The sequence below is a fragment of the Aphis gossypii genome, unplaced genomic scaffold (genome assembly GCF_020184175.1).
Source record: "Aphis gossypii isolate Hap1 unplaced genomic scaffold, ASM2018417v2 Contig00487, whole genome shotgun sequence".
In the NCBI taxonomy this organism is placed as follows: Eukaryota; Metazoa; Arthropoda; class Insecta; order Hemiptera; family Aphididae; genus Aphis; species Aphis gossypii.
Genome location: NW_026083131.1, coordinates 72,460 through 84,951, shown reverse-complemented (window position 1 = coordinate 84,951; position 12,492 = coordinate 72,460).

Genomic DNA, 12,492 nt, shown 5'->3' with positions numbered 1-12,492 from the left:
GAAGGACATTGGTTTTAGGTATGTTCTAACAAATAAAATGAACCAGGATCGTATAGAGGTAATTTAAAAGCATTAATAAAAAGATAATCACATACATTTAATTATTATATTACTATTTAGCAATTCTTTGGAACGGTGCGACAAGCAACCGGACCCAATGAACATCCAACAGCCCCAACTTTCCTTCAAGTGTATAAGCTTCTTTCAGTTTATTCAATCTTAAGACCACCAAAAACTGGGAATTGTGAAATTTTGGATTGTAGTTTACCTAAAATAACATTTAATGACTTAAAAGAAGTGTTTAGCGAAGAGCAGTCAGAAAGAGAACAAAAAATTAAGAAACTAAAAGATAAACTAGATTACCTTGTAGAGGAAGGAAGTTGGGACCCAATAGATGATATTATATTGCAGGACCATAATTATTGCATTGAAATAAAATCAACGGTAAAGGATTGCATTATTTATTACATTTGTGGTTATGTCTGCCGACAAGTGTTAAAATGTACAAAATGTGATAAGTGTATACTTGCTTTAAAAGGTAGTCATATATATTGTTAGTTTTAGTTATAACTTATAAGTTATATCTTACCTCACAGTTTATAGTTATTAATTTCACTTTAATCATGTTTAGGTGCTGGTACGCATCCTCAGGCTGCACTCACAGAAATAAAAAGCAAAGGTTTTCTAATACATCCAAATTATTATTTATTTAAATTAGTAACAGCAATTGAAGATGGATTAAATAAATATGTACAAGGAATGGATGTTTTCAACAGTACAATTGATTATGTATTAGAAAACCATTCAGATTTGCTAACCTTTCCTTGTCCAGAACACAAATCTGACATTTTGACAACCATCTTCCAAAACTATATACTAATGAGAATGAAACAATTTACATTAACTCATAACAGAGAGCTTAAACAAAATAGTTAAAAAAAAAAAAAAATTATCAAAGCTTCAAAAAACATAAAATTATTTATTTATTAGTAATAAAGATGTACAAATTAGTAATTACAGTATAATGTTATTTTAATCTTTTGTCTATTCTAGGTGCCTGTTTATAACATATCTATAAGAAGTATAATTAAATTAAAATTATTAAACACTATATTACTATAACCAATTTATAGTAACTTGTATTCGTAATTTGAAATTTGAATATTGAATCAATGAAGAATTAGTGGAGCGTAAAGCAGGAGCACCGGAAATATGTGATAACTGATAATAGTATTTATTTATCTATGGTGATAATGTCATCTAGTTTCAAAAGTATCCACTAAGACGGCGCTAGTATAGCTAAAAGGAAAATATCCCCCCGAACACCGCCTGTTGTACTACATTTCGTAGTCAACCCCCCACACCCTCCAACCTTGTCGTGTCCAGTCCTGTATATCTTAGTCCGTGGCATTACAACAAATATCACATTTAATTTTAGATGATAATCTATGACAAATAAAACCAGAGATATAAATCACAACTTCTTTTAGATAGTTACTCAAAGTAATTTTATCTGATATAATTATATAATCGTGATCTTTAATATAATGAGTTTGGGGCTGTGAAATTGTATCTTTATACAAAATAGCATTACTGTCGTTAATTATGTCGACTGGATCTTTTATAGCATCTTTTACACTAGAGCAATTTAATATATTAATTTCATCTAAGGGTATACAATTTCCTAGAAATCCATCTTCGATTTTGGCATTTATTAATAATTTACGATAAGCAGATCTAAATTGACGAGCTGTAAGATTATCATTGTGACCACCGTGAGATCGAATTGTACCAAAAAAGAGCTCAATATGATCCTGGCTAAGTTTATAAAAGCAAATAAATTCAGTAAATCGGGCTTCAAATAATGATTGTACAATGAATTTAATGATTCGAAACAAATGAGGAATCCTAGGAAACCAGTTTTCCTTGCAGATTTTAAAACTGGAACATTAGTGACTTGACCATTTTTATTTTCCACTAATTGTACATTTTTAATATAATTAGAAAATTCTTCATAAAATGTGTTAATTTCAATAATATTATTTTTACAGACAGCTTTTGATTTCCCATACTGGTTTATTGATCTAGAATTTTTGATGTCAAATGCGTCATTGAAATATTTAATAAATGCAATAGTAGGACCACTGTCTTTAAAATCAGGAAGTTTTAAATTATCTCTACAAAACTTAAGAGCTTCAGACACAGATCGACTTAAAAGTTGGGTCACTAACTTTACCTTCATTTTTTGTCTTGAGTAAAAAACATGTTGCTTTTTAAGCTTATTTGCTAAATGGCATCCTTCATTTTCTTGTAAGATTAAAAGCTTATTGATGTATTCAAAATCAATGACACCCCCATTTATATCAATAAATTGACGTTTTTCACCGAAAGCATTTCTTATTAACTTTACCATATGAGCTGGATCTGGAATTATTGGTATGGTTTTGACAACGTAATCAACTTTAAAACTGGTATTCAAATTATCAACATCCAAAACACAACCAAGAATTTTGACCATATTCATGTTGGTAGGGCATCCATCAAATGTGAGAGAGACAATTGTTACTCCAGTTTTACTTAGAAGGTCTATACAACGATTAACTAATTCTGCTTTCTGTGAACTATTAATATAGTTGATTAAAAAATAGCCAACAGGAATTTTCCATGCCTCATTAACAGCAACTACTAAAAAAACTAAGGACTCTTTAGCTTTTTCCATGCTTTCATTACAAATAGAATCGCCAATATTTACATAGCCATGGTAATTTGTTCCATCCCATTCTACATACTGCCTTATAGCCATTTCATCTATAACTAATGCACAATACACAGGGTTTAAAGTATTTTTACATTTTAAGGCAAGAGTGTTAAAAGCTTCTATTGTAAACCCTGGTTCACAATTGGTATTAGAATACCATTTTCCAAGCGTTCGAGGATGTGGAAGAATTGTATTAAATTCTTTTCTGACAAATTTGTAAGCAGATACAGAACGAAAGTGCAAGGAAATAGCAAACCTACGAAGTTCTGGACAATATTTTCTAATTGGTGCCATTCCAGCATTTTTCTTAGCAAGCCTTGTAATTAAATGCTTATTCTTACCGAAATTATCCAATGTTGATGTGTCTTCGTTTATTAAATTGTTATCTTTAAGGTTTGAAATGATGCATTTTAAAGATACAATTTTTTTTCTCTGGCGTCGTATTGTTTGGTTCAAAATTTTAATTTTTTTTGATTTAAAATTTGTGTCATGGGCTAGGACGGAAATTCCTCGTTTAAGAAACCGTCTTCTGGATGTGTCATCGTCTTCCACAATACTGGCTTCAACAAACAATTCTCTATAGACCTAGTAAAAACAATAAGAACAATAAATACTAATAGTGTGATAAAAAATGTTAAACATAAAAAAAAAATTAAACATACATTGGTTGACAATTCATTATAAGATACTAGACTGTCATTGGTGATTGCAATTTTGTCTTTAGAACAACTTGGTTCCAGACACTCAACTCCATCCATTTCAGGTTCAAATATCTTAGGAGATTTTGAAATGATGCTAAGTTTATCTTCTATATCATCCACTTTTTGTTCCTCATTAGAATTCAAATTTGTTATCTCGGGATAATCTAATTTACCCTAACATAATACAATAATATTATATTTAGTATAATGAATAAAAAATTATTATGTACAATTAACTTACAAAACAAACACGTTGAATTACTAACGATGGTATAGCTGTAGGTTTCAACATAGTATTTTTAATATACACATTAAAAGAATCAGCCACAAAATGAACAGAACACACAACACTTTTATCATTTACTATTATGATTCTATGCTCATCATAGCGTCTACTGAACTCAATCCACTTTTGGTGAACATTTTGGAAACCTGTGGAAGTGTGTAAGCAAAATCATTCAAAATATATTAGGAAAATAAATAATAATAGTGGAACTATTGTAGATACTTTATAAGAGTGCCCAACAGCACAACAATACAATTGTATATTTGTATACAAGGTATATGCCAATGGATTAAATACTAATAAATCATAGAATACTATAGAAGCGACACTCCCCCCACCACTTCACTTTTTTTCATTTAGGCAGCGGACTGATTGATGTTGTAAGCACAGCGGGAGAACATGAAGATCTGTTTCTCTATTATCACTGCGAACTACGGCCCGCCGGCCCATCTTCGGCTATCATTCGACTCATTCGCTATTCGTTACTACTAATTTTTAAAATCCAATTACGCTTTTTTAAATTTAATTGTATTGACTATAATTGTGATTTATATTTAGTACTTTTGTAGTTTTGTGGTATATTCATTGACTTTAAAATGCCTAACGTGTGTTCTGTGTGTAAAAAAACGCAACAATCCGTTGATCATGCAGCTGTATCATTTCATCAATTTCCCAAAGATACAATTCAGTAAGTACTTAAAGTTTATTTTTTCAACCTTTTAGAAAAATCATTAAAAATTATTTGCGTAAAGAGTTAAATTTATGTTGTGTTAGTACCTATATTATAATTATATTTAATGTAATTTTATTGATTATAGTATTTAAATGGTAGCTATGTGGTTTATCATGTGGTTTACTATTTATGTTTTTTATTTATCTTGTATATTTATATTAACCACTTATCTAAACTATTACTATAGAAGATTATTGTATTTAATATTCATTATAATTATAGGCGTGATATTTGGCTTCAAAACTGTAACTTGAAATCTACAGCTAGAATTGAACACAAAACCATATGTTCTGATCACTTCGATTCATCTTGCTATATTAGAAATACTAATAGGTTATTGAAGAATGCGGTACCTACAATTTTCCCTATTGGAGTAGAAAATCTGATGCCTGAAGTTGTTGAGACTTTAAATCACCCATCATAAAGTGCTCACGTGTTATCAATGACTACTCTAAAACATGATGCTGAATCATTAACTGTTGTTGATTCTCAAGATAAATCCACAACTGCTTTCAGTCATGATGCTGAACGAATAGCAGTAACTCCTGTTGACAATCAAAAAAAATCTACTACTGTTTTCAGTCATGGTAAGATCATAATTGTAATTGTAATTTATAATTATATTTAACAATACTATTGTCCATATTTGTTTTAGGTATTATTAATAAAACAACTAATTATTTTCAAATAATTGTTTATTTTAGATTTATCTAAAATATCTACTCCACCTACCGGTTATGAACCAGTCAGATTATTTTACGATCCATCATTTATCAATACACCTTCGTGCTCAGCTAGCTGTTCAACACCTATCTCAGATGATTATAGCTTTAGCCCAGATTCTTCAATTTCAACACAAACTGAAAGATGTTTGACCAAAAATACTCCGAGAAAAATGAAACTAAAAGGGAAACTTGCAAATATGGAATCAAAACTAAAAAAAACTGTAAGAGAGCGTGATAACCTTAAGTTAATTAATTATAATCTACAGCAAAGACTTGATGCAACATCCACATTATCAGACTTTGAAGGAATGTGTGACACATTTTTTACTGCCAAGTCAATGTCTGATTTTGTCAAAAGCCAAGCTCGTTTATGTTCTACATCAAATAAAGGAAGGAGGTATACGGCAAAAGATAAGCAATTTGCTTTAATGATACATTTCTATGGACCCAAGGTTTACAGATTCTTTAAAAAATCATGGTGTTTACCTAGCGTCAGAACGTTACAAAGGATAACTGAAAAATGGGAGATTGGCGTCGGAATCAGTGATTTTGTTTTAAATGTACTGTCCTTAAAAGGACAAACCATGAACTTCAAAGGAAAGGAATGTGTTCTATGTGCAGACGAAATGTCATTAAAATCATTTCTCTATTACAATTACTCTAAAGATGAAATAATTGGATTACACGAAGAAGAGACTCATAAAGTATGCGACATTGCAAAAACAGTTTTGGTACTTATGATAAGAGGCATACATGATTCCTGGAAACAGCCTTTAGGATATTTTTTTGTCGGTACATCCTGCAGTAGTTTGTCATTAAAAAACATAATTTTTAATTGTGTATCAAAATTAAGAAGTATTTTTTTCAATATCAAGTTGATGGTTTCAGATATGGGTGCAAATTTTAAGTCATTCTCTGTCAGTGTAGGTGTAATACCTGAACACCCTTACTTTAATGTTGGATCCGAAGAAGTTATTTATATGTTTGATCCTCCTCACTTGCTAAAATCGACAAGAAATAATTTTTATAAATACAGATTTGTATCTGATGACAAGATTATTGATAACAAATACTTAAAATTATTTTATGAATCTGATGACCAACGCACTCACCGCCTGGCACCTAAATTAACCGATACGCATATTAATCCAGGCCCATTTCAAAAAATGAAGGTCAAGTACGCTTCACAAATTTTTAGTAAATCAGTTTCCAGTGGTATGACTGTGTGTGTAGCAGATAAATCACTTCCAGACACGTCTAAGGATACAATTATGTTCATAGATTCAATGGATAATTTGTTTGATATCTTCAACTCGAGACCTACTTCAAAATCTAATGAATCAGACATTGAATTGGAGGATGAGCCGACTGGTCAAAAACGTTTTTGTTTTCCCTGTAATGGTTCTTCCTATCAAAATAATTTCTTACATTCTATGTTCAATTTCTTCAAAAACTTGAAAATTCAGAGGTACAATGTTGTAAAAAACAAATGGGTTGATGTTGTAAAGAGTTACAACATAAAATTTTTAACTGGTTGGATGATTTCAATTGCTGGTCTTATACGCTTGCATACAAATTTATGTTTAAAATATGAGGATTTAGAGTTATTTACCAGAAGGTTAAATCAAGATTGCCTTGAAAATTTATTTATCACAATTCGCATTCAAAATGGTAATTGCATAAATCCAACAACTATACAGTTTCAACGTACATTCAAATAATTATTTTGTCTAAATTATTTTGAATATAATGATGGAGCAAATTGTATAGAAGATTTAGACAGCGTTTTAACCAATATAAACAATACACCAGCAGAACAGTTGAAAATAATTTTCCTGAGAAAAAATCTGTTATTCAAATAAATAAGTTAAGTGTTGATGATAGACATTATAGGTGTTTGGCATTACCAGAAAGAAATACATTCATATACATATGTGGTTATTTAATTAGTAAATGCTTAAAAATTTATTCTTGTGATTCATGTTTGGAATACGCTCGATCTACTACAGAACTTTCCAGTGAACACTTTTTCACCTACTTCAAGTCACATCAACAGGATTTAACTTCAATATTTTCTTCATTAATGACTCCAGATTCTTAATTTTTGCCAGTATGTGTATGAGTTGGACCAATTATTCACTATTAATTTTCCTTTTTTGTTACCGTTGCCAAAAGTTGGAGAAAAAATTAAAAACTTGATGAGTATTGTATATTTTGAACATACTTGTCCTCAGTTTCCCAAAAATTATTTGTTAAATTTATTTATTAGATTCAGAATTTATACCACCTTAACCAGAACCAACAGATCTCTTAAAGGCCCTAAGCCCAAAAACAGAAAACTCCAAATTTTGTGTAATTTATAACTTTTTTTTCTAATCATAGTTTATGTGTATAATGTAATGTATTTTTAAATGTAACACTTGTATTGACTTAGTCTCTAAGATTATGACTTAATATTATTATTTATGTATATGTTTTATTATTATGTGTAAATAATTATATTCAAAAATCTATGCCTATTTTGGATATTTATTTTTATTATTCAACCTTGACAACTCTTCTCTCTTTATATATTAATAATATTATGCATGATAAATTATTTAGGTGTGTTATAAATTAAAACATGTTTTTCTTTGTAAAACAGAATGGGCGGCTGTATATATTATTTCCGCGGTGCTGCAACTCAATAAATCTAATATGTATCATGTATGGCATTTTTGAAAAACAATTTTTGTATTCAATTATTAATCAATAAATAGTGAGGAGTATTTGATAATAAATAGGTAGAATGGTTAAACTAGTCAGTTTCTTTTAGTTTAAAGAAGTTACATTATTATACATTATTTACCACGGTGTCCAATTTAAACAATACAAGAAAGGGCGCTATCACATTTTGAAATCTATCAAAGCAAATTAAATATTAATATTGTATGATGATTCACATACAGTTTTTAATCAGCGAAAAATAACTATGCGTTAAAAAATTTCATAAAAATGTATAAATATTTTCTGCTCTTACTAAAGTCTAAAAGAAATAAATGCAACAAAATATAAAAATTATATTTTATTATGTAAAAATTGTATTGTAGTTTCATATCTTGATAAGAATTATATTAATATCAATTATGAAGATAGGTTTGATAATATTATATGGTTGATGTTGTGAACACAGCGGGAGAACATGAAGTTATGCATTTATCATTTTGATTCATGTAGAACAAAGGATTTCAGGAGAGTGTCGCTTCTATAGTATTCTATGAATAAATCTCACTCACCTGTAAAAAGTAATTTGTTTCTCTTTACTCTTAGAGTTTTGTGTTCTACCACACAAATTACAGCTTGGCATTGCAATTCAAATTAAAACTGTATTTGAAATATATAGAACCAGTTAATAAGATGCACAACAAAGTCGACAAAGTAAACAACAAGTAAAAACTCGGCGAACATGAAAGCCGAAAATGCGAAATAAGCATAGAGTATAACCGTATGAGTCGATTCAGCAAACACAAAAACGTTATTGAAAATACATTTTTTAAAATGAAAAACATACAAAATATAAATTTGAGGTTAGATTTTGCACGCTATCTTGCGGTTTATAGTTTTGTTAAGTGAGTACTGTTCCAATTGCCCAGCTTCACTTTCTTAACACGTATGGTATACACAATGCCCTCTCTATATTACTCTATGAGCCGAGGATATTATACAGCTGATATTATAAAAGATTAAACATGATAAGTTATCAATTATTATTCGTAACCACGGCTTATACCACCTATCAGCAGCAAGCTATAACGGTAATATAATTATTTCATCTATTCTGTGATAATAATATAGTAATGTACGATATTTTGAAGTTTTCCTATTGTATGGTAGTATACGGTAATTTTGATTTCTTTATACGGTTTTAGCATAAAAATTTCTGGCAACATAGCTCGTGTAAGCGTCGCACTATCAGCCAACAATCTACGTGTCGGTCGGACGCGTGTAAGTCGACGATCGTTTGCCTGAAAAGGACCCCCCTGGTCGACCCCCTGTCTATTTTTGAACTTGATCGAAAATAACGAACGAATTACTCGTATACGAATCATTCGTTCACTGATTTTCGATTAACGATGAAAACCCTTATTTTTGAATGATAATCTAATAAAGATGAACGAACGGTTAGTGTACGAATGAATATTGTTATAAACCTTACAGTGGCGGTTTTGAGGGTGAGGCAAGTGAGGCGGTACCTCACCTAAAATTTTGTAGTAAATAATACTCTAAAAGTATAATTCATAGGCTCATAGCTCACCATTAGCCACACCATAGCACACATCTCACCAACAATTTTTGACATATTTATGGTTTTATTTGAAAAGATAATCTTGTTTACGAAGTTTAATTATATGAATTATCATTTATTTTACTATTGTATAATATTATTCCTCGTTTATTATCTAAAATAGTGATAAACCGATAAGAAATGTACGAAATAATTATTACGTAAACAAACCCTCATATTTCAGCCGGCGGCAATATTCCGATGAAGGCACCGTGTAAAGTCGCCTCTGAATTATTACTTGTGTACATGAATTACACACACACACACGTAAGTACGCGAATGCACGCGACTATTAAATAAGCAAAATTGCGCATGCGTAATGATCATCTTGAGGCTCATTTTACATCGCCTCTGAGTACTAAAAATAGATGAGTAGGTAATATGGTCAGCCCGCAGCTGTAATTGCAGCACGATAAACAACACATAGATATAGATAATCATAAACTGTTCCTATTGTCACAGAGCCTAATGAAACCGATTTCAATATAAGTTTAATTTTTGTTATGAAGGGAGGGGAAGTAATACATTTTTTGCCTTGTTATAGGCTATGAGATATCTATAAGATATCTACGAGATATCAAGACTAAGCTACTATGACCATGACACGTGTCGGGATTGTAAGCGCACCAATAATTATAGTGCACTAATGATACATTTGAGATGTTATTGCACATTCTCAAATTCGTGTCCGAATTTGCAACAACAACCACAAGGACACCTGGTTTCACCCAGAAGGCGACCACACGACGTAAACAAGAGACGCATCACAATATATAAGGGAGCCCGAAGACCAGCAACGACATATGTACCAAAGCTATCAACAACTGAGCACTTTCACGTCACTCAGCCACTCATTTTGTTTGTTACATGTATTTTATTTATATGCAATAAAGACCTATTTCGCTATTAAGTTTAACTTTCATTCAAATTAACCATTTGGATTCAAATCTGATACTGGCACGCAACAGCCTCACTAAAAAAATACATCCAAAACCGCCACTGAAAACTTATGAATATGCGTCGGCGTCACTGTTTTATCACAGCTGTTATTTTAAAAATACACGGATGGTTGAAAAATTCGTTATGCATCTATGGAAAACATTTTTACTTTTATTACTTTTATTTAATTAACATTAAAGGTGCCCGTGATTATTGTTTTGTTTGTTATACGTGAATAATTAAAATAAATAAAAGTTTAAATTTCAATTTTTTTTTCAATTTCATTTTAATGAATAAAGTGTCTGAAAAACGCCCAAAGGGCAAAAATATAAGCGAGGAGCAAAAAAAAATTTTGGTTGAATGGGTCGTCAAACATCCACAGCTAAACACAAAAAAAGTTTTCTGCTAATTTTACATTGAAAGATTCCCAACGGCTTTGGGAAAATGTGACCATTATTTTAAATTCGTGTGTTGGCGCAACTAAAACATGGCATCTTTGAAGAAAAGTAAAGAATACATTTTTTTAAATATTTATTACATAACATTTTTTTAATTATGAATTATTTAATTACTAGTGATACAATGATATAAAATGGTTGACTAAAGGCAAAGTCCCATCTAAAGCTTCTTATAATAAAACGGGAGGTGGTAACAAACCGGACAGTGATTACCTTAGTGAAATAGAAAACACGGTTGTAAATATGATTGGTCCTACAGCAATTCACGGTCATGAAGGTGTTATGTACGCATTAGCCATTAATATATAGTATAAGTCTTTTGTATTAAATATAAGAGTATATTGTTATGGGCTACGAGATATCTATAAGATATCTACGAGATTACAAGGCTAAGTTAGTATGACCATGCCTCGTGTCAAGGGTAATGCGGATGCTACTATGACCATGACACGTGTCGGGATAGTAAGCGCACCAATAATTACAGTGCACTTATGATGCATTTGAGATGTTATTGCACATTCTCAAATTCGTGTCCGAATTTGCAACAACAACAACAAGGACACCTGGTTTTACCCAGAAGGCGAAAACACGACGTAAACAAGAGACGCACCACAATATATAAGGGAGCCCGAAGACCAGCAACGGCAGATGTACCAAAGCTATCAACAACAGAGCACTTTCACGTCACTCAGCCACTTATTTAATTTGTTACATGTATTTTGTTTGTATGCAATAAAACATATTACGTTATTAAGTTTAACTTTCATTCAAATTAACCATTTGGATTCAAATCTGATACTGGCACGCAACAATATTATTGTAGTCTGTCGATAACGCTTAATGTGTAGGCGGCTCTGAGAAAATTGTAGCTAAGCGACATCCGCGAGCGAGCCGCAGAGTCAGTCGATCCAGCACTCTTAAAACTGTACGTCGTCTCGACGACCATTAACTTATTGTACATTGAACTAAATGCTTCGACTCATTTTAAAATTATATTAGTATAAAAAATTCTTATAACTGTTTGTTGTACTTTCTCTAAAAAATCTGAACCTCACACTACCGAAAAACAACGTTCGAACGGAACAACCCGGACTAGCACAACAAAGGTATCATGGAAGCAGAGGCATCAATATCTTTTTTAAACGACTATAGCGACGACACAATAAATTTGCTTTTAGAAGATAATGAGTTCGTATTTTGTAATTAGTATTTTGTTATATCGGGTATAAGTGTATTATATTAGCCATCAAGTATACTAATATAATATCACATGAATGAATAATAGTGGAGCATATAAATTGAGACATTTTCAAAATAAACTTTGTTAGAATGAAATTATATTATTATTTCATTTATTTAAAAATTATAAGCTCCGTTAACATAAATTTAAATACTCCACTGGTACTCATTGTTCACTATAACCATCTTCGTTTACTAATTAGTACCATTAAGTAGGTATAATATACAGGGTGATTTTTTTATCGTTGAACACTCATTATTTCAAAAAGTATTGACTTTTATAAAAAATTTTTTGTTTTTTAAATTTTAGATTCATACTTTTCTACAAT